At 36.8% G+C, this 23,785-nt stretch overlaps 1 protein-coding gene across 1 annotated transcript in view; it reads left to right on the top strand.

The window, feature by feature from the left end:
* Positions 1-10,236: 10,236 nt before the first annotated feature.
* LOC132908340 (lachesin-like) overlaps positions 10,237-23,785 on the top strand; it is a 205,064-nt gene continuing 191,515 nt past the window's right edge. The window contains exons 1-2 of the mRNA XM_060962282.1: positions 10,237-10,293; positions 16,367-16,491. The gene's annotated coding sequence lies outside the window, so the exon portion shown is untranslated. The remainder of the gene's footprint in view (positions 10,294-16,366; positions 16,492-23,785) is intronic.

The following is a 23,785-nucleotide window of genomic DNA, read 5'->3' as shown; positions in this document are numbered from 1 at the left end:
AGGAAATCGAATTCAGCAGGGTATTAAACTACACAAATACTCAACATACTGCGCAGCATGATATGCATACTTGTGAATCACGGACTGCTTAATTCAGAGATTTTGGTTCTGTTTAGATTCCTGCTTTACACAATTATGAAATATGCAGTAAACTCTGCTACGTTCTATCTATCATGGGAAGGATAATTAGGGAATTCAGTTTGCATTTTAAGGAGGATAAATTTGAATAATATAAAAAATTGAATTTTGCAGCTTCTATGTACTTTTAGCTTGTGATCATAAAAATTTCAAGTTAATCATTTAACTAGGAACCAAGTATAAAAAGAATATTCAACGCAACGAGGGTATGGCTGAATCATCAAAAAGAAATTAAAACCCGCTATTGTTAGCCCAATATCTTATAAGAGGCAGAGCTTAAACATTTCAAAAATAGCAAGAGAAAAAGGAATGAAAGAACTTCAAACATCTTACGAAGCCGTAATTCAAGTTGAAATATTAAAAACTACTCAGCTCCGCGAAGCTATAGGAAAAAATAGAGGAGTAAGAATTAAAAATCGGTGAGTTCTCGAGCCTGAGACGAGAATAAGGGAATAATGCGCGCCGCAAGTCAGCCACGGAGAGCCAAGCCGGCTTGCGGAAATCGCATTTTAAAGCGGCGACGAAAAGAAACAGCATCTGCAGCGTAAACAGGCTGGAGGGAGGGAAACACGGGGATGGAACAAGACGGGGCAAAAGGCAAGCAGAGCAGTACGTAAATCCGATATACTCACTCGCCGTCTTACCTTGCTCTCTCCTCTACCATCGTTCGCTGGGGAATAAATCCGTCTCATGATACGTGATTCTCGGCAGGATTTACTTTACGACGGATTGATGGACGGAGAAGTATCATTTTAGTACACCGTGAAAATATGACGAACAAACTGTGTCGTAGTTGTGTTTGTCAAGGAGGGGTTGTCTTCGATGCGATGGTAGAACGATCCTGACTGAGACTCGCTCGAGATTTTTCCGAGCAGATTCTTTCTGGTTTACGTGGTTAAAAGGTGTATCAAAATACGTGGAAAGGCTGTTTGAGAGAAATAAACAGCGGTCGTAGAACTAGAGTTCTATCTCTACGTCTCTCTGTGATTAAAGCGAGCGAGGAAGAGAAAATCTGTGAATTATTATCTTTAAAAATTTGTATAAATTTTACGTGATATACATGCATGTATCAAACATCGAACGTTGCAATGGTACTAACGAAATTAAGATTTTTTCCTTTCCTTGATCTCGAAATTTGCTTTGATCGTACAACAGGGTCTAAAGGAAAAAGAATTGACACACGATGTACGGTAATGAATAAGAAATAGCAAAAGAATACAAAGGCAAAAAATGTTCAAAGAATCACTTGGGAACTCTTTTGAGGGTAATATTTCAAACAGTTTCCCTCTTGGGACGATCCAGTGAAACACAAAACCTTTATGGAATCGTTTAAAGCTGTTTTGAAATCGGTATTTCGTGCTGTGTTCCACTCTTTGGTAAACATGGAGAACACGAGCGACACGCACGAGCCGCGTGCAGGACAATAGCGTGTGCTCGGTCGGTGAACAAAAGATGGTGGAAACCCCCGAAATATAAGAGATATTTCGTCGAGGGAATTTATGAAGGGAGAACCGAAGAGGAAAATTGGATAAAAGTCGTTTCCCATGAAAATTCGCTTGTCATAAAATGTTATTCGATTAGGAGGACGCGAGATGAAAAATTAGAGTCAACGTTGATGACGTTATCTAACTGTGGTATATTATTGTCTTTATCATTGATTTGGCTGATAAGTATGTGATGATAAATTTAATTTTTTGGACTCAAATTTTTTAATCTAATATTTAAACTTTGGAATCTTCATTTTGTATTTGTGAATTTCTTTATTATTTTCAATTATCACCAGAAACATTAACATACATTATTTCTACTACTAGAACTCACAGTCATGTTAATCACTTCAACTCCAACAACCGACAAGAGTCGTCACGAACTAGTCGATATATTTGATACTTATTAACTCGGTAACGATCTCGTTCAAACAATGAAGAAGCGTGTTAACATGGACATCTGCCAAGATCTTGAAAATTCGCGGTGAAAAGCAGTCAGCGTAACCCAATCTTCGACTTTTAGCGTCTTGTTTAATTATATTTTCCCCTCTAGAAAGAAACGTTTGCTAGATCGTTCGGTCGTTTACTAAAAGTACGCACGATGTTAGGACGCGGAAGTTCATTTAGATAAGATTGCTGAATTACGCTCCGTTCGACTACCAGTTCTATCTGTAGGATGGTAGTTTCCGATTTTATCGCGGTCAAAGCAAAGAATCGTATTTTTTCGCGAGTGGCGGCTTTAACTGCCTTACGCGACGAAAGCAGAGGAAAAAACGCAATTCTGGCTGTGTATAATATCACAGAGCGTGGCGTGCGTTTTCTGTCACAATTTACCATACGTTTAAAGATAAGCACATGAATTTACCACTATGAGATGGAATTCGGTTTTCTCGAGATTCGACGTGTTGTAGTTAAATATGATTTATTACAATGTTAGAAATGTGATATAAAATTTTCAGAAGAAGACTATGGAACTGATTTTTTATTTTTTTTTTTATTATTTGTGTATGAATTTCTGGTATGAGATATGATAAATGGTGTTATTCATTAACAAAATTGTGAATTTTTGTTATATTAAAATATTTTTGAGCGACGAGACGTTGGAACAGATAAAAACTGATGTGTTGAAATACTCCAAGTTAAAATTATGTAGATTAAAATTGGTGCTAATATCAAATTGCACTCTCTATAGTATAGTTCAGTGCATTTATTTTCTAAGGAAACTTTAGTATGCCCATCACGTGCGAAATAATCCTGAAGTTCCAGATAACTATTTGTACCGAATGTAACGTTATATCGTAGTGTTGGATTACTGTCTGATCAATTATGGATCGTTATTATTGAACATGTTCGAGTACGAATTTATTAGTACGTTAATTAAGAATTAATAGGTACTGGATTGATAAAATCAAAAAAGTTAATTTGAAACCGAGAAATGCAATTTAAAATAAAATCGTTGGTGACTCCGTGTGTGTGTGTGTGTGTGTGTGTGTGTGCGTGTGCGTGTGCGTGTGCGTGTGCGTGTGCGTGTGTGTGTGTGTGTGTGTGCGTGCGTGCGTGTGTGTGTGTGTGTGTGTGTGTGTGTGTGTGTGTGTGTGTGTGTGTGTGTGTGTGTGTGTGTCGAGTGCGACTGTGCGGCCAATGAAAAACGAAAGGTAGTCTTCGATTGCCGTGTGAGAAAAAAAGACCTGTGTTGAAATATTCTTTCTTATTATTATATTTATATTATTTTGAAATCTTTTCTGATTATTTCTTTGTCGTGAAACACCGATCATTCCTACACATAATTAACATGCTTTGTACGAAAACATATGGTTAACAGTCATTCGTTCTGTTAACCTAGTCGTTCCGCAATACCGCGAGTGATTTCAACAGCGGCATTTACAGTGACATTTGAACTTACTATATACATACATACATATGTATTCGTGATGAAATTATTTTCTTATCGATTCAACGCGTTTGCGTTTCAATTTGTCTCACACACATTCTGTTCGGATAAGAATCTGTAATTTAATTTGGATTTTATTATTTATTATTTTAACGAAAAGAAAATTCTCGTCTTTTTCAGTTTTATAAGAATATCAAAAATTATCATAGTATCAGGTCGTAATACACGAACGTCGCATCTTTTTACAAGTTCAAATTGTGAAATATTGCTTTCCGGCTTGGTCATCTTTATAAAACTTGCACTCGATATTATAATTGTATCGAACGAAAGTTAAATCCAGTCTTTTATTAAGCCGAACTAATCTTTCAGTTTGCCTGGGTTCCCCCGTTTCTTTGTTACCATAATGTATCCCGATTTGCTCGTATCGAGGTCCCTTCTCATTATTTCTGTTGTATCTTTAAACACACCGGTTCTCATTAGAGAATGATATCGCGTTTTCACGCGCGAAATCCGAGAAAGCCAACTTTTCTCCGTAATGCCTACATTAAAGTTCACAATTTCCTTCATCGTTTCAATTACGTTACGTCCCGGACATATTAATTACGACCTATTTCGAACGTTCCCAGCGATCGTGGAGATATCACCGCGGAATAGAACCGTTCCGTTCTTCCAATATCCTTTTTGTTTTAATATCCAGTTTCATTCTTCCTTTGATACGAGATATATTTTTTCAGCGAGACCTTTTTTGCTCTCCTTCTATTTCTTTCGTAAATATAAAAGTAGTCTCTCTTAAGACTTTGTCGAAATTTTATCGATATTACTAAGCTTTCCTCTCACATTTTTACTTCTGCTCTTTTTCGTTTCGGTTTCGTTGCTTCTTCCTGTCGCGTGTAAAATAATACCGCGTTTTGCCCTCGGTGTCGAGGATATTTTTCTGGAACATCTTTTCATGGACGAGTCCTTTGTTTCTCTCTTCGTCGCAATTCCCTTGTTGCGAAAATAGTACATCGTAGACGTGACCTCTCGTCGATCTTTGTTTTCAGGGAGTTGATGGAAATTCTGTTGCACCGTGTCATCTTGGTATTCTACGATATATTGCATTTTCATTTTTATCTTCGTTACTCATCGCTAATCTCTTTTTGATAAAAAAAACCTACTTCCATTGTTGAAAATATCGTTACTATTAAATTCAGATACCAGGCTTTATCACCACTGCTTCGTTATTTACGTTTTTGCTAGATATTCTTGCGAATCTTTTACGCATTCATAACATAGATATACAAGTGTCCCAGCTACTTTTCTTACTATTCGCAGCTTTCCACCTTTACGTGGCACCAGTAGTCTCTTGAGGGGAAGGATGGAGGGTGGTTATAACAAGAAGGGGAATGTAGGGGGCGATTGTAAAAAGCTATACGAGGTAGAAGGAGGGGTGGAGTCCTCTCATTTGAATACTTAGATTGGAAGGGTCGCCAAGGGGGTTGGCGGTTCGCCGGAAAAGGGGGTGGATGGTGGTAGGCGGAGGTAGGTGAAGCCGGGCGCAACCTGGGGCCGCTTAATCGCGTTTTCCGTGAAATTTATGAGATCTGAACCGATAAGGTGGGAAATAAGAGCGAGCTCCGGAGAAAGAAGGGAAAAGATTGGAGAAAAAAGAGGAGGAAGGAGAGAAAAGAGGTTGGGGCAGGTGGAGGATCGTGGCAAGAGTATAACAGCCTGCTTTAATACGTGGAATGCCTGTGATTTTGAAGTAGATAAGGGGAAGCCTGGCACAAGCACGGGGATGCTTTCGACTGTTTTTCGCAGATACGTACCGCGGATACGAGATTTCGCAGATGGGTTATTGATGTAAGTGTTATTGGGCACGAAGTTACACGGAGCTTCCGGAAGCCCTCAAATGAAACCGGGAATTGCAGTTTCCCGCCGCTTTTAGTTTCTCCTTTTGCTCTTGGATCCTCGAGGTCTGATTGGATCCTGCGAGCTGGGAAGATATCGTGTGGGTAACGAAGCATCGTATTCAAGGTGGGCCGATGCAGTTGGATAGCTTCTTTATCTTTTTGCGATTATGGGTGGGTATTTCGAGAAAATGTGATTCGGGCAATGGTCTTCGTTGAATCGTTGAACATATTTTCTTAAACCTTGCATTTTGGCTCGAGATTTTGTCACGATTTCGAGAAGTTTGGATTTTTCTCTTGGAAACAGCATGGTACTTGCTTTTCTTAACTTTGAAGATTTCATCTTGGGAATATTTAATTTGATATAAATATATAATATTTAATTTTACCGTAAAAACAATCGATAAAGTTATATTGGTATGCAATTAAATTTAAAGATCTATCAACCAAATAATCACCGAAATCGTTTCTACCCGCACGAGGGTAGGGCGATTATAGTTAATCGTCATTCAGCACTGGTCGCTTTTTATTTCTTTATTACGGCCGTTTAATCTTCACGGACAATGATATCACGTGGCAAAAAGGTAACAGTTTATCTACCCTTGGTGTTGTTTTTCCATCATCAGTCTACCACCATGGCAGAGAAGTGATATCGATAGATAGACTTGACCGGTTTTTTGCCGTTTCCACAGGAAAAATCGAGAGGCTGCGCGGAGAAGCAGCTGATAAGGACGACTCATTGGTCTCAGGATAGACAGACCGCTGTCATTTGTCAGACCATCTTTCTTTGAAAGGAGGAACGTGGTTAGATCTTGCCTCCTCGAGCTTCTGATTCGATTGAGCCGACTCAACATATCAGCATTTCTACAATTTATTTTAGCCACCCTTCCGTGCTTTTGTCTAATCCGCGACAGTTGAACGGAAGTGGTCGATGTCGATAATGATGGAGCTTGCATTTTATCGATTTGGACTCGTGCGCGCTTAGTATTTTAACTTTAACATGTAATGAATGTATTGATACAGATATCGGCACCAAGAATTCTGATTTAAATTATTTACATTCATCGTTAACTATTTTCACGGCTTTGACATAATTATTCAATCAGCTATAACAAAATATCTATAAACCCGAGGGAAGCACATTTTCAATATATCCTCGAAAATTAAATTAAGCTGAAATAGAATTGAAATTAAATTTCAATTAGATCATATGAAATACAGATAGAACTTCGTTTCTATTTGTCATTTGTCCAATATATTAAATTCATATCACAAGATGATCTATACTATCTGGTATTTCGAGCGTGTTCGATAAAAAAGAAACATTTACTGGAGATCGAATTGACGCGACAAGAGAAACCGTTCACGTGTTCGTCATACCAGCCAGCTGAGCTGTTGTTGGCATTGAAAAATTCAGCTCTCGAAAATCTTTCCTGTGCACGTGCACATTCGCACGCTCGCGCCGAATTCCCTAGAACGTAGTTTTCCGGTGGATGGGGAAAAAGCCGTCGGGAAGAACGCATCGTTGGAAAATACACAGTCGAATCAAGATAAAGTGGATGTGAAGATGGCCAGACGGTACGGCGGCGTTTGGATAAAAACGATATCTGTGTTCGTACGAAGTGTAATCCGCGTACGAGAATGATGCGAACTCGTCTATCTGTGCGTGTAAAGCTTACGGTTAAAAAAAGAAACGAGGTGGTATGATGTAAACGTTACAACGATGGATTTGTTGAGATGGAATCAAACGAAACATCAGGGTTCGATGATGGAATACGTCCCTCTGATATCAAAAGACAAGTTTTTCGTACGACTATTTTGTAACGTTGACATTCTGTTCTTTCTGGATTCGTCTATCTCTCGCAAGCCTCAAGCAGCGTTCGACAAAGCAGTGTTAAATGTAACTGTACCAAATGTAACAGTGTGAATTGTAACTTTTCAGTACTTAGACAAATTTTGTATTCTATAGTTTGAGCAAATTAAATTGCGTTGTTATATTTCTACGAAAATATTTCATAATTTGTCAGTAATAATAATAATGATACATAATGCAGAATAATACAAAAGAAGTAATATTCACCGCTATTACGTATATTTCATTTTATTTTATATATATATAACTCTATTTATTTTTATTTTTGATGCGAATCGAACACTTCCTACGTAAAGCAAAGATAAACACAATTCATATTTATTTTCGTCCTTCATGATATAATAATTATTTTCCGCATTCGAGTGCGAATACATCCTTCTTAAACGATAAAAAATTGAAGTCGTGTGTTTACGTTCACGTCAATAGAGCATGTTACGTGCATCAGGATTTTTCTATAAATAACTTCATGAATATTCTATACACCGTAACATGCATAAATAACATGTTTTCATTAATGTTTGCTACGTGAACAGACAATATTAAAAATTCGACCAGTATGATTATCTTTTTTTCAATGTTCACGTTACGAACGATAAAACGTTTTAACTAACTTTTTTGTTACTTCCAATAACGTGAGAAATTTGCTTAAATTGGGTATATCTCAGCTTAAGACAATAAAATACTAACAAAGTAAGGAAGGAACCGAGGCATATAGTACGATTTCCACTCTACGGTTTCAAAATCTGGGAACCTAAATAAAGAAAAAGGGAAAGAAAAAAGGGACGAAAGTTAGGAAAAGTAAAAGGGTTCTCATTCGCACAGCCACCCACATCTGCACGTCGAATCCACACTTTAAAGCTTCGCAAGTTGCCGCGTGCAAGATGTTTCTCGCGAAACCACGATGGAAGAAAAGCGAGAAAAGAAGCAGGGTCCTTGGCCAGGACACCGTGTATATGCAAATGCTGAACACGCGCTCGCTTCCACGGTAAACTTTCGTATCTCTGAGAGAGTCACGGAGCTATGCATGTGCATGTGCGCCTTATCTCGGATTTCGTTCGGACTTCCTACCGCGACGTTTGCGGAAACGTGAATACCGGGGAAACTAACGAAACAATCGGTCCTTTTTCTTCCTTTCGATCGCAAAATCGGATGCAAAAAGGGTCATACATTTCTGACGATTGCGAAATACATCCCAGCTCTAGTCGCCTTTTAAGCCGAATCGGAATCGGCTTGGGATCTGGTTGCGATGAAATTCTGAAAACGAGAATATTTGATTACGGTGTCACATCTTTCTTCACTTTTTGTCAATTAAAGATTTCTATTTGCGTGCATCGTAGATAGTCCTTAGATCAATCAAAATTATTTTTCTAATTTTTTGCTTTTTGTTACTCTTTGTTCGAAAATTAAATTTGATCCGGGCAACGAGAAATTTTGTATGATGATCAATGTGTAGTAAGAGTGTCGAGGCTTTACAGAAGAACGATTTTCAGGCGAGTTAATAGGAATATTAGTGTTTCTAGAAAGTTGAAATAGATTAGTCTTGATAAGAAAAGGTAAAAATTAGTCAGTCTACTTGCACCAATACTTAAGATTTTAAGTAGTAATTGAACTCTTTTCAAGGGAATAGTTTCATTGCATCTATAATATCAGACATCGAACAAATATCTAGCAACAAGATTTTAAAGTCTCTCAGTTAGTCATTAATTAACTTTACAAGCTAAGTTTCCAACACCGCCTAAGCTTCATTTGGTTTTGGTAAGCAATCCGGTTTAACTTACACTTGAAGTTCAGATTATTTTAATTAGTTTCTATTATGTGTATACCTTCCTAATTTCAAATATTCATTAATTAATTTTGTTAGTATTCCTAGTAATAGTATAAAAGTTTGTTTATATTTGGAAAGGACGATTTCTATCTTATGAAATGAATTTCAAAGAAATTATTCGTATTTATTTTTCTTTAAAAAATTTAATCCGTTTTCTATGTATGGACCTGGACACTGGAATTTTCATTTGAAGTTAAACGGATTGAGACGCTATGCGTACGTTCGGATGTGTCTTAAAATCGAATCTAAATCTCATTAAAATATATAGAGTCGATTTTGATATTAATCTTAATTAAGCTTAGCTAATTAAATATTAAACTTAATTAATAAAAAATTCGATCAAAAGATCTTTCTCATATTCCAATAATTGTTCGTATTTAGCGAAGATCGTCAACTGATTCGCGTCGATCGAGGCAAAATTGAAATACAAGTCGATTATTAATAATGCAGAAAGAGAAAGAGCTAAAAGAAGAGACGGAGAGGAAGATAGAAAGAGAGGGAGAGGGAGGGAGTGAGAGAGATAGAGTCAGAGAGAAATAGATAGGTAGATAGATAGGTAGATAAAGAAAGAGAGAGAAAGAAAGAGAGAGAGAGAGAGAGAAAGAAAGAAAGAGAGAGAGAAAGAGAAACAGTGCCATAGGAAGTTGAATAACTAAAGTTGAAATAACAAGGTTGCCCGTCACACGGCGAACACGTTTACACGTGAAAATATTTCACACACCCGATTGCCCATTGCTTCCGTAACAGCGATATTTTCAGGAGGATACATGTGCGTTGGCACGCACGCTTACGAGCGAGCACGATATAGTCGGCCCGTCTCGTCGCGAACCCCGCTCTCCTTCGAGCGGAAAATTGACATAAACTGTTGCTTCTGCTACTCCTTCACGCTTCTCTCTGTTCAAAGCACCGCGCCGCGTCGTGCATGTCGTCGGTACTCGGTATAGACTTTCGTTGCAGCCGTTTCACGCGTTAGAACACACCGTCAGACGTATTCACAACGTGAGAGCAGCTTTTCAGATTTACTGCCTTCTTTACACGCTTGACAAACGCTTGTCAAAACGCAAGAAAGCTCTGTAACGCCGTGATAATAACTCATTGACAACGACCTGTTCGGACAAGTCGGAGAAGTTGTTGCGAAGAAGTTAATTAAAACAACTACATTCCTTTGAATTGGTAGCAACGTTTCAAAGGTAATACGATACAGCCTTTATAGAAATTTACCTTTGGATCTGAATTTTGGGAAATTGGCAGGCTTTAATTGTTAAATGTGATAATTTGTTCGTCGTAGCGATGCCATGGCAATTCGAGTTTAATTTTATTTTGTAATATGATTTGTTAGATATATGATTACACATATTGAAATAGTAAGATTTTCATATAAGAATAAAGTGAATTTAACGCATACGATTTATTAAAGAAGAATGCTTATTATTATAGCGTGAATTAAGTAGACTTTAAATAATTGTTGCTTCGTTCTATTATTACTAACTACGTGAGGAGCAATTATTTTTAAAGACACACATTATTCCTCCTGTAAGCGATAAGTCTAAGTTAAATAGAACTAGACGTGGCAAGTCAGCGATTTCTTGCAGTAATGTCAAAACAAAAACTTTTGGCACATCGTGGCACTTCCACCTCTTCCTAAATAAAGCTCGAATTTAGCGAAAGCTGATAAATTCATATTACAATTGGTTAATATGATAGTGTAGTCATGGAATGCATCAACGATTGCATCAACGAAAGAGTTACATAAAAAGTATCATATTCGTTTTGCAATAAGTAATCGACCAAAAATGATCAATTACATTTGTTTAATATAATAGAACAACCGATATAAATATGGATATTAATCGTCGAAGCGTATAAAAATTATTAGAAAAACACACCGAATATGAATGAGTATATACGAGCTGGCTTCACAGATCCTCATTCTTTCTCTCGTCAGGTCGGGAATGCAAAAATTGTTTCACGCCGCGCTATTGGTTTTATATCACACTGGATACGCACGAGAATATAGCTATTTGTTACAGCATGCAATATTTGCACAATTCCTTCTATCAACAGATCCCGTTTGGAAAAGCCTCGAATGCGACGCCGCGAGAAATAAAAATCTTTCTTTCTGCTACTTGTAACGCACGGTACATTGTGCTCCTGCACACTACTTGGTAATTCGCGCGCACGTCGTTGAAGGCGTTTTATGAATTGCATAAACAATTTGAGAACGCGCGCTGTGTGTGGAAAATTTCGTCTGGAATATTCTATTTAGATTAAGTACTTACCAAATATAGAGATAAAACAATCTACGTAATTTCCAACGTTGATTTTTCATCTTTTTAAAATATCTAATATTAAGAATATCCCACACGCGAAAGTTTTCGTTTTTTAAATTAAAACGTTTTTAATATGAATTTTTTGCAGTCTTGTTTTGCAATACTTAATTGTCTACTTTAAAATCTGGAATAACATATATATATATAACGATAGAATAAAAAATAATGCATAAATGTCAGACCGATCTTATTTTCTTAATAAAGGAAATAAAGGTAGCAATGACATAATTGCACTCTGGTCAATAAGACTACGTCAGTATACCATTGGTAGTTTTCAACATCATATTATATAACCCTATCTATCTTATATTATGGTCCTATATATTTAACCTTATACACCATTTTAATAATCAATAAGTGATTTTAAAATTTAAGCAAAGAATTTTTATATTCCAATGAAACAATTTAATTTTGAAACAGCCAGATGTAGCGAAATTACAGATCGATCACTCAAATTAGGAAAGCTTTTGCCACAATTCTAGCATTTTCTCTTATTTATAATTTGTTATAAATTTCGAACGCAAAAGAGGTAGAGTTTAAAAGCAAACTTAATTTGTTGTAATCATATTAAAATTCAGCACATTGCTCAAAATGCCAAAATTAAAAAATTTTACAAGCGGTGTTCGATGTACGCTATTACTTATATTTGTATGGTGATTTAATATTCCTTTTCACTTCACCTCTAATCCAGATATGACAATTAAATTGTGTCATCGCCCTCCAGCAATAATAACTCTCTTGAAATAACATCTCAACGAAAGAAACACAGGTTGAAGACATCCCCCAATTTTGCTACTCTCGAGAAGCATTCTCCAATCATCAGTTCCATCCACGATCGACGACAGAAGTGGTTTTCCGCTGCGTTACGTAATTAATAATCTTCTAAAAGTCAGATAGCTAGTTCGAAAGCGATTTTTCTCTCGTGATACGTGCGATCGCCTCGCGTATGTATTAATTAAAATTCACAAAAACACTCGAGCCATATAATGAAGGAACCTCTCAAACTTTAATCAGCTAAGCACGTTTCGTGGAAGTCGACATGCTTAAAATATCACAGACATACGTGCATATTTAGGTGTATGTAAATGTTTGTATATTGGTTGTGAAAGCTATCATGTTTCTCGATCTTGTATATTTTTCACTTTCGCTCAAGGCTGCTCCAATTAACGGAAGGCGTTGGCTATTGGCGCGAAACGCGTCACGTTTCGAATCTTCGGAGCTCTTTACGATTTCTGACGGATCGTGGTCTCGAAGGAGCCACTCCTTTCGCTGAGCACCCTTCTTTCGGTCGCTTTGACCGCTCTCTTGGTGCTCGTTAATTCGAACGACAGCCGATACTCAGGCATCGTATTTTAATTATCCCGTGATAGAAGCTACGGCTCGTGTCGGACTACTTTCACCCGTAATTAATACTTCACGACCTCCCCTAAAGCTTTCTCTGCTAAGTATGACGAGATTCTTGCTTGAATCACACTTTCCTTCTCTTTTTATTCTTTATCTTTTTTTCCAAACTGTAACGATCGCACTCGTAATCTTCTATTTGACTTCGACTTCTTCGTTTTGCTTCTTCTTTTCGTTTTTTAGATATTTTCAGAAATTTGCTGATTGATATCTAATTGGTAGGTTAATTATTGGTTGCTGATGGAATCGCGTGAAAAGAGATTGTTTGGTTCGCAGTCGAAGGTGTAAGTTCTTTTTCTAGTGGTTATTATCGAAATTTAATCGAATGTACTCGAAGACAAAATTCTATGAGTTAATAATTTGTTATCATCACGTGGTTAACTCATTCTAAAGATTAAATTAATAAGTGCCATAATTTATATTTCACGTAAAAGAGCGAAGATAGAATCATAAGTTTCTTCAATAATTAGAACCATTCGCTTTATCAATTTTCTATCGCATCATAACAAATAGTTTCACGATAACTAATCAAAGCGAAGATTTCTCTCACTCTTTTTTTCTCTCGCGCGCTAATTATTAGCATATAACGCATACTGCAAGTAGATTTAATTAAAAGCACGTAAAAAGTACTTGAAGCTTCGTAGCTATACGACCACGCTTCATTCCTTTGATAATATTTGTTTATTGATTTCTGTTTGTCATATTATTTTACGCGAAAATTGTAAATATATAAAAATAAAACGTACCAGACACATTGTGCTATTGTCAAATGAGATCAATATTTTCTTGTTAACAACGAACGAAGAATACTCACCAACGTAAAACTACGCTCGTATTCCATAAAAATTCAAGAAAATTTCTATTCTTAATGAAGCCTGTTCTGCCGGAGCAGCCATTTAACCTCCGTTCGACATGAATCTTTGATTTCTTCGAAGTTTGCAGTCGTTATGAACTGTGAAGATCAGGATGAGCCTGGCCGCGAGAAGCACATGCTACGTCGAGGATAGGGAAGTTGAAAATACAGTCTCAGACGAAGGTACACGCGTGCAGAGGTGCACGAGCGATGGCTCCTTTGGCCCGGTACATAGCGAAGTCGATGGCAGTGGCCCAAAGAGAATTTCCTAGTAGCGCAGGTCCTGCACGGTTGGCAAGCGGCAGTCACTTGGAGTTACCTTTAGAACTCACCTTTTCCTCCCCTCGTGTTTCTCCATTTTCTTTCCGTTCCATTTATTTGCTCGTGTATACGCGCATGTAAATCTAGGCTACACGAGAACCCGGAACGTGGCTTCTCCGCGTGGACGACCACGCTGTTCTGCATTTATTTTTATGGACGCCGTTGTAAACAAGCATCGTAACGCTTTGTGCTCCGGACAGGGAGCGGATTCTTACAGTAGAGCGTTGGAAGAATTCTGTAAGATCGTGGTTCTTGGTTTGTCGGTGAGTTGTATGGAATGTATAATACATGATTTAATTGTGTTATTTTCAGTTTTTTCTATTTTGTAATTTGTATAATACCGTTGTACTCAAATGTTTTATCGTTCTCCAATCTTCTTTAACTTTTAATTTAGCGTGGATGCTAATTTATTGATACGACAACCTACAGTATACGATTAAGAACTTTATATAGCTCGAGTTAAACCTAAGTTACAAAAGTTACAATTATATAGTTATATATATATATATATATATATATATAATTTTATATATATAATTTTTCAAGTTAGGTTTGAGTTTGAGTAACGGTGAAATATATATATATATATATATATATATATATATATATATATATATATATATATATATATATATATATATATATATATATATATATATATATATATATATATATATATATATATATATCACCGTTACTCAACAAAGCGTTACGATGCTTGTTATTTATATATATATATATATATATATATATATATTTCACCGTTACTCAAACTCAAACCTAACTTGAAAAATCCGTATCGTTAACTCGTTTAAACATTAACGTTCGACGTATGAAGAAAGGGAACACAAAGTTAGAGAAATGAGACGTGCATAGGACACGTGGAGTGTCTTCGAAACGTAAATCTTCGTTCGATGTCTTGACACAGCAAGAGGATTTGCTTCTGAAGGTTGGGACAGAGTTTAAGATAAGCGCGAAACGTAGAGGAATACAGACGCAACTGTACAGATCGTTAGAGGAATCACATTCGAACTCTCGAAACTAGTGTTTCTTCGCTGTAGGAAATTCTTTGGAATGGCGGGTCTCTTCAGAGGTAACGATCTTTCTCATTTTTGCTAGCTCCGTCTGCCTCTTGCCCAACCATTCGTATCTACGTTTCCGCCATCCTTTTCGTAGATCGATATTTCATGTTCCAGCGTGTAATTCGTAATAACGTTTGAACGGCGCACTTAGATATTAAAGAATCGGTAAGTGTATCTCGCAAATCGGCTTTCTTGTTTATCGAATATCTTCTGCAGGAATTCACAAGAATCTTGATGTTTCTTTAAGAGGATTTATTTATTTTTATTGACTTCATACAGCATTTATTGACTAAGATATTTTGGAATTTACCACGTATTAAATTTCAATGTATGAAAATCAGGTTAGATTTCAGAATGAATTTTTAAATAAATTTTAAGTCACTGTTTCCATTGTTTTAAAATTCCCCCACGATCATTTTATACTTTTCAGAAAGGTCCTTCGCACAGCAACTTACCATTAATGTTTACTCTAATCTCTTTCTTTAAAAATTTCCTTTTAACTACTCTATCGGAAATAAATGGAGGAAACATTTCTTCTTCTTCTCCTTTCGAATTTTAAACCATTCCATGCCTTGAATAACGTCATTATCTTTCAACATCGAAACTCGTTTCGACCACGTAGTATCAGTTCGTATTCTTGTTCATTCTTTTTCCCATAGAACGTACTTCATGAAATAATGCTATTCAACGAAGAAGACGCGATCGCGAATTTCAGGATGGATCGCTGGTCCCGGTTGGACGAGACGGGTGTATCTGAAAATCCTGGCGAGGATTCGATCAGTTCCTCGCGAGAAGAACGGTCTGTTACTTTTCAAGACTGGTTGCGAGTAGATGTACCGCGCGGCAGACTTGAAAAATTGCATTTTGTATTCAATAACTAGGCTGTCAGTCCGAGCGGCGGCCTCCTATAACTCAAAGCGCATCCACACATCCACGTAGACATTGCCTCTCTTCTCCGATCGATCGATCTCTCCTCTTTCTTTGCAATCCAACCTTCGTAGGAAATACTAGTCACTCGTGGTACCTTCGTTGAAAAGAAAGAAGTTTCTCCCTTCTGCGATCATAGGCCTCCATTTTTTCCTTCCAGAACTAACATATACCGCTATGAACATTGATTGTGGCGCTTTTATACACCGACGAGTTTGGAGTTGTCTTGTTAGATGTACGAATTAATAGATTCGCGGCTGGCAATTTTATCTAAAACAGAAAGCTTCTTTTAATTAAATATTCAATACTGCATCAACATTATGTTAACAGTCGTTTTATTTTGTTTCAGTTACAGTCGTTTCAGTTACCAGCGTACCGGATCCTGAGTTCATTGATGAAATAGGAAATATCACAGTGCCAGCAGGACGTACCGTAAAATTAGCTTGCAGTGTCAAGGATTTGGGGCCATACAAGGTAAATAAACGTATTCATTTGTACAAATTTGCTATAGCGCGCCTTAAAACTTACTTTGCGAAATTTCCTTCTACTTGGAATATTTCGTACAAAGCAGGAGCCAATAAACGCGCGACGTCTAACAAATGTGCAGGGCAAAGTTTCTGGAGGGCGGCGGCACGTTCGCAATCGTAGCAAGGAAGATCCGCGTGTTTTGAGATGAGAAACGCGTTAGCCCGTCGGACGCGACGAGCGTCGCGATGTATGCTAAGTAAGTGGCAGCAGGCGCCTCGGAAGTTCTCCGTTAGCTCGACGCTGATTACGTGGCGTCGTTAGATCACGAGATCGAGCTGAAATCGTGCGGAGCTTTGATGAACGCGATTCATCAATGAAGGAGCTCGTTAAAATCGAAGCGCGCTCTACGTGAAACGTTGGGAAGCTTCGTGAACGAGCCGAGATATACGCGCGTATTCTGGTGGTAGGAAGAAGGTGTTCTTGAATAATTTTCTCATTCGGTGCACTCATATCCTGCGCGTGAATAAATTAATTGCTTTCCCAGCGGATGTTTTTAGTCCGAATGTTTACGAATTTTTACGCGATGAAAAATGATATTTAGGCAACGAATTTCGCTAGAATTAACTATATCAAGGACAAGGAATGTTTTAATGACGCGATGCTGCGTATTGAAAATTGTTCTCCAAAAATTCAAGAGCTTATAAGAAATTTAACTTTATCTTGGCGTTAAATTAACACATTGTAAAAATTAAACTTAAAATATAAACACATATACTATTAGGTAATGCATAAATCTCAACTCGATACTCGTAAAGATCTCTTACATCATACAACTCAACAAAGATTCGACTGCCCGGCAACTTTTTATACGATTCGAAGGATATAATTAACTACCAAGAGCTGAATAAATTGAAAAAGGAAGTATATAGATCCACTCGACACCAGTGTTATTCGCGAGTATGACTGTTAAGAAATGCCAAGGCAGATGCTTAGAAACGAGTTGTTGAAAAGAAGGAAGAAACATACTCAAAGAACTGCAGTGGCTAGAAGGGGGCATAGAAGAGGAAACGGACGACGAAGTTCGTCGGCCACCTGAAATTTTCCATCCGCAGTAGGGAGGAAGATTGAATTGGCATCTTCTGGACTATCGCCAACTCGTACGTCGCGTAAGGGTCGTCGTGTCGTCGTCTTCTTGCCGTTTCTCGAATCTTAAATTCGGAATCCGTTCGATAGGATCCTTCGATGCGTTTAGGACGCGGTGACTTTTCTTTAGTACTACGCGAATCTTCGAAACTTTAATTTTACGTGCACGTTCAGAGCGAAGAAGCAGGATACGTGGAAATCGATTACTGAAACGAGGCAAATCGCTAATACTTCTTCTGGCTTATGGAATTGCAATTTGGAAAATTGAAAAATTCACGAAAATTAGTATATTATAAGATGGAATTTATTTTATGGAATATTTGATTACAATACCTTATTTCGAAATTAATTAGTTGAGATTAGGTCGTCAATTCAAGAACTCGTGACGTTTCTCCGTGTTCTCCGTGTATTTGTTGGTCTTGAAGATGCGGTTATGAAAATATTCTCATCTTCAGTCACTAATGAGCAAGAGAAGTCAAACTTTGTGCATTTTAATTAAAGTTCGTCAGATCGTAAACCAACAACCCTTGTTAAGTATAGAAAACATAATATTAAAAATAAAGAGGTTTCATTCGTTCTATAATTAATCCACGTGGATAGAGAAAGCAAATGTAAATTACTCGAAGGTAACGAATTAAATCAACGAATGTACCTATATCGATAATCTTTTTCCTCCAATAGTCAACTTTAATTATTTCGTCCACTCCTAAAAATATGAGAGACGTTTATTTAAATTCGACTCTTTTAGACTCGTAAAACTACATTAGACTCGTGAAAATAATCTAAAGAGAAATCTACGAACAATAGAGTTTATGTCCTCCTTTAAGGGTGATTACACTTAATCCTTTTGATAGGATCCCGAGAACATCTAATAGCACTATAAAGACGGCGACGGTTTGTCAACGATCAGAGGGCGTGAAGTGATTCTATACCTCGTTATACAAGTTGCTTCTAGCGGGCAACCCTTCTTACGAGTCGTATAGCGACCCCTAGTGGCCCTTAGTATCCCGTGGAAAGGTCGCCTAGGGATCGACACCGCTAAACACCCGCTTAGATCGACCAAATCGTATCCTTTAACCTGGATGAATCTTTCCACTCCAATGTTCAGTTGATTTACTATTCATTAAATAGCGTAACGCAATTACATCGAAGGAAAAGGAATCAAATTTTGTTACAAAACTTTTGTTGTCGTCTTAAATGAAACACTTCATTTTCCAAACCGGATAATTTGAAATATGATGGTGAGACTCTATAGTGAAGAGACATCAGAAAAAGAATCTTAGCGGTGGTTCTTTCATATAATGTTATCTGATTGGCCTTCGACGTTTCATGGAAAATCACCGCGGGAAGTGACATCGCTATACACGCACTTAAACCGGTCAGCTCGCACTCTCGAAGCGAGACCAACGTTATTACCTTAAGATCATCCGGTTCGCCACTCGTCGCATCCGGGATCGTCTTCGACATCGTTGCCGACATGATCCGACATCATGGTCACATTTATAGGTTTATTCGTCGTTAGATCGATTTTACAATTACGCCGCCGCAAATTTTCGACATGTTATATGGTGAATAGGGAACAGGCTGCTATTTTCATGATTCGCAGTCCCCTAGTCTTTTTCCTTAACCTGGATCGTTTTATAAATCCTTGAATCATCGTTTAGTGTTATAACTGAATGGTGGAATATAATTCATGGTATATATTTTTCTTATTTCTAGTATGATGTTTCACTTTTCAAAAGACGTATTGTTAAAAAATTTAATATTTGATCATTTTGCTCTTGATGACAAATTTTATTATACGAACCAGCAACGGCGCGAATAAGTTAACGTGCCTCGAGAAATATAAGCTGGATGCAAGAACAACTCAATTTCTTTTACGATTCGATCGGGCTAGTTCGACGTCACAAATGACGTCAATAATGCTTAGGATTCGCTGTAGAAATATTCGTAATATGTGAATCTGTGGCCGTTTATTCGTTTCCGCGGATGAGTCTGTGGTGAAAATCATAACTAAAAAGGCATCTGTCAGTAGAATATATCTACATCGTACAAGAAAAGTACCACGAAAAAAAAAGAACACGAGGTATTAAAATTCCTCAATCGCTGTTCCGCTGCGCCGTCAATACAGAGACAGCGAGAAGAATCGATTGCGGAGGAATTTCCCCTTATATTTATCGGCTTCTGTGGTGTAAGACATTCGTGTCAACGTAATTTGAAAATGTTTTGCTTCTTTCCTTCTTTTTCTTCTTTTTCTAATTGGCTATAATTAATTACACTAATTAGCTACATCTATGCTTATTCATCGTGGAAACGACAATTAAATGAAAGCTTGTTAACGAAAATCATCATATATTTCTGTCCCACGTTAGATGGAATGATGGTGAATATTTTCAAAAACAAAATTCGTTAATCTCGATTTACAAATTCCTCAGAAATGTTATAATCAAAGGTATTAAAAGATCTTTACGCAAATATTATTATTTTTATTTTCGCGTTATGGATAAATACAAAGATTTATGCAATTGGGAGAACCACATATCAACTGGAAGTCAACCAAACTGGAACTCTTTAAATATTTATCTCAGAGAAAAATCGATACATGACATTACGAAGACAAAAAATTCGGGTTGCTTGTACAAGATCGTTATCGAAGTTGCTCACGACGCGTATCAAGGCTTCATCTAACCGAGGATCTCTCGATTTAATGATATTATTTTGCGATACTGGTCACGGCCTACATGCGATGCTGGACCTCGTAACGTGGGTAGATTGGCCGGAACGATCGACCTTTCTACGGAAATAAGATGAGGAAGAGATGCCTGATAAGAAAATGTATATTTCGATCCTGACTCAGGATGATCTTTCCATCCGCTCCTTCATTTTACGATTATGAAAGAAAATTGCCCATGACAAGCTGGAGACATAGAAATTGACGACTCGTGGATATCTCTTCTGATACAACATACATTATATTCTATAACACATTACTCGCGGCTTTCATTGTTCGGGTGTTTCGCATCTCTTAATTTTTTCTATTTCAATAATACGTAAAACTTGATAAAAGAGCATGGAAGGAATTTTAGGTGTTAATAACTGAAAACTAATTTCAGTGGATATATTTTGGTTAAAAAACGGATTTTGTAAGGAATTTATATTAAAATGAATAATGGAACGCGTAATGATAAAAAAAGAATAACAAATAAAATTCTTGGAATATTGAAATAATTCATGTGGAATTTATTGTGCGAAATAATTTGTAAAAGTGTAAGAGAAAAGTAATTTTATTCTATTGTCGCTGTTTATATAACGATGATGGGATGTTAAAAATATATCCAAATTTTAAAGATAATAGTAACGAGCAATAGAAAAAATTTCATTTTAACGATATTGCACCCACTCAAAACCATTTTTAGTGAACGATACAATTCTTCAAGTACTATTCATAAACATGCAATAATCTTACAGTTTTCCCCCGCAAAAAGAGAAGAAAGTATTTTTTAACGCAATGTACCATGAGCGATACCTAGCATAAACTTCACTACCATTTTGTTATTTATTTATCCCAGCGTTTCATCTGTAGTAAAACGACTCCTCAGAATTTTTCATCGCGAGACGATTCTTCTTCCGCCTGTATTAAGTTCTATTCAGATTATTCTCCAATTAACTAGCCTGAATGATTTTTCAATTGATCCTTGGCAGACAGACCGGCATCGTCGCCGTCAACTTCCAAGAGGTTCGTTATCCACGATTTCCTTCTGCCTTTCTACAGGAATGGGTAATGAACTGGAGGGGTGGCAGGTTGTATTATTAAGATGTTACCCTGCGTGAAAGTCGAACGGACTGACTGCTACAGTCAGTGATGGAAATGAGTGTTGTTCGAACTAAACTAGTGGAAAATATATTTTTCTGTTTGATGTGTTACAAATAGAAATATTTTATTTGAATTTAGTTGGATTACAAAGATTTATTACATCATAGAAATAGTTCATTTTCATGAAAAATTCTTTTTCGGCTCTTTTCAAATATTTCAACGAATAGTCAAAGGACATCGGATTGTTCCGCAAACAATAAAATCCAGATCTTGGATAGTGCTCTCTCTAAAGCTCTAAATCTTATCCCATTAAACTAATTCCCCTATCAATTGCTCCTATTCGGATTACGTTAAAATGAAAGAACCCAGTATTCAAGTTCTGATTCGTGTTTTCTTCGTAAAGTTGAACCAATGAGTTAGCATCAGGATATCTATCTATCGTTATATCGATCGTTCCGCGGGCTCTGCTCAAACCTGTCGCCAGGACACAGAGTACGGTCCGTGAGTGTACAGTAGTGTACACACGTATATAGCGGAGGACTACTCCGAAGCACCGACAGCAAAACCGCAAACACGCGGCTTGGCGCGACCAAACCCCAAACCAAAGCCAACACTATGGCTGCGAGGGTAAGTAGAGCTTATGTAGTTCGAATCGTGAGATTCTAGGGGCAAGGGAGAGCTAGATAGGACAACGAAGGAAACGTGGCGCAATCATGAGAGCAGACACTTTCTAATTGGATGCACGTAATCATCTGAGAAAGAACACTTTCGATGTTCTCGTTAGAGAGTTTGACGAATGCTGTATTATCGAGTGACTAGACCGCGTTATTTCTTAATCATGCTTAGGACGATTTTCAAGAGTTTGTGGTTTGGAACTTTTCGATGATAATTTCTTAAATATTATATTATTTCATGCAAGAACGTTCGTGAACAGTTACGTATTCCAATTGGAAAAAAGTAGAAAACGCGAGGATAGTCGATCGATTGAAATTTACATTTAATTTGCATTCGCGTGGATCATGTGTCGGAGAACATGGATCGATCTCGTGCAAGAAATTGGCCGATTAAGAAGATTTCGAGTGAACTCAGGAAGATTCTTTAAACGAGATTTATAGATCTTGTATTTAGCAAGTATTTGAGCTGGTTGGTTTATTTTAGGAAGTTTAACTAGGAATAGAAATTTCGCTTTAACATTAAAGGGTTAAATAATTGATTGACTAAAGCAGACTCATAAAATTAAGTGGATATTAAATATTTCTTTCATTAAAAAGGATAAATTTGCAATATTAATTAATTTTTAATAATTGATACTTTTCTGACACATTTTTAATCAGAGATAGACCTCTAAAGATATTTTTGGACAGCTTTTTGTCGGTTTTTAAAGAAGAGTTGGCGGAAAATGTTTGATAGCGGGTTATTAAAAAGTATAACCTAGAAACGAATATGAAATGGTGCGGAATAATTTAATGATTTGAATTTTTTCATTTGACATAGGTATATGTAAGAATTTTTATGTAGCTTTTCTACAACAACATTCTTCTAATACTCGACCTATTTTATTTTTATTCATGTAAATGTTCATTTTTTTTTTTTTGCGATAAAAACGAAACCCTTGCTCCCAACACCAAATATTATGATATTACCTTTAGAACAAAAATGTAATTTCATCAATATCAAAACCAGAAAGGAAAAGAATGTTGTGATTGTCGTAAAAGAGGGTACTCAAGTATTTGTATCTGTTAGACAGTCTTCGCCTCGCGTGGCTTTGACCCTTTTTATTTCCTGACATTTCCGCTTTAAACTCATAAATTGCCACAGTCAGAGTTCGTACACTCCCTTCGGTACGTTGTTATTCTGCGTGTTCCTCTTTTTGTTTCTATCCGTTGGCGTAATCATTTTAAAAGCGTCGTAAGTTGCAATATTTTCTTTCGCGTATCGCTGAACGTAAATGGTTCTGGTATAAAAGTTGCCAATTTGCGCGATCAATTTAATTCCCGCTTTATTGTATTCTTTAAGTATGCTATACAATGTTGTAAACACGAACGAAAAGCATTATCAACGATTTGTCGTGGTACGAATTGTCAACGATACAAACATGTACTAATGCTTTTAGCGTTATACTAATTTTGCTTTGAATTCTGTGACACGCATTTAATTTGAATTAGGACGTTATAAATAATTTCTTACGTTTAGAAATAACAGAATAGCGAAGTATAGCTTTGGTGCCTAACAATTTATTTTATATATAAATTATAATACAACAGACAATAAGTTACTTTACATTATAAAAGAATATTTTTATTGCGCAATTCTTAATGACAGAGTTACTATGAACGATATTTC

The sequence above is a fragment of the Bombus pascuorum genome, chromosome 6 (genome assembly GCF_905332965.1).
Source record: "Bombus pascuorum chromosome 6, iyBomPasc1.1, whole genome shotgun sequence".
NCBI classification, from domain to species: domain Eukaryota; kingdom Metazoa; phylum Arthropoda; class Insecta; order Hymenoptera; family Apidae; genus Bombus; species Bombus pascuorum.
Note: the sequence above shows the minus strand (reverse complement) of the source record. Positions and strands in the feature narration are given on the sequence as shown.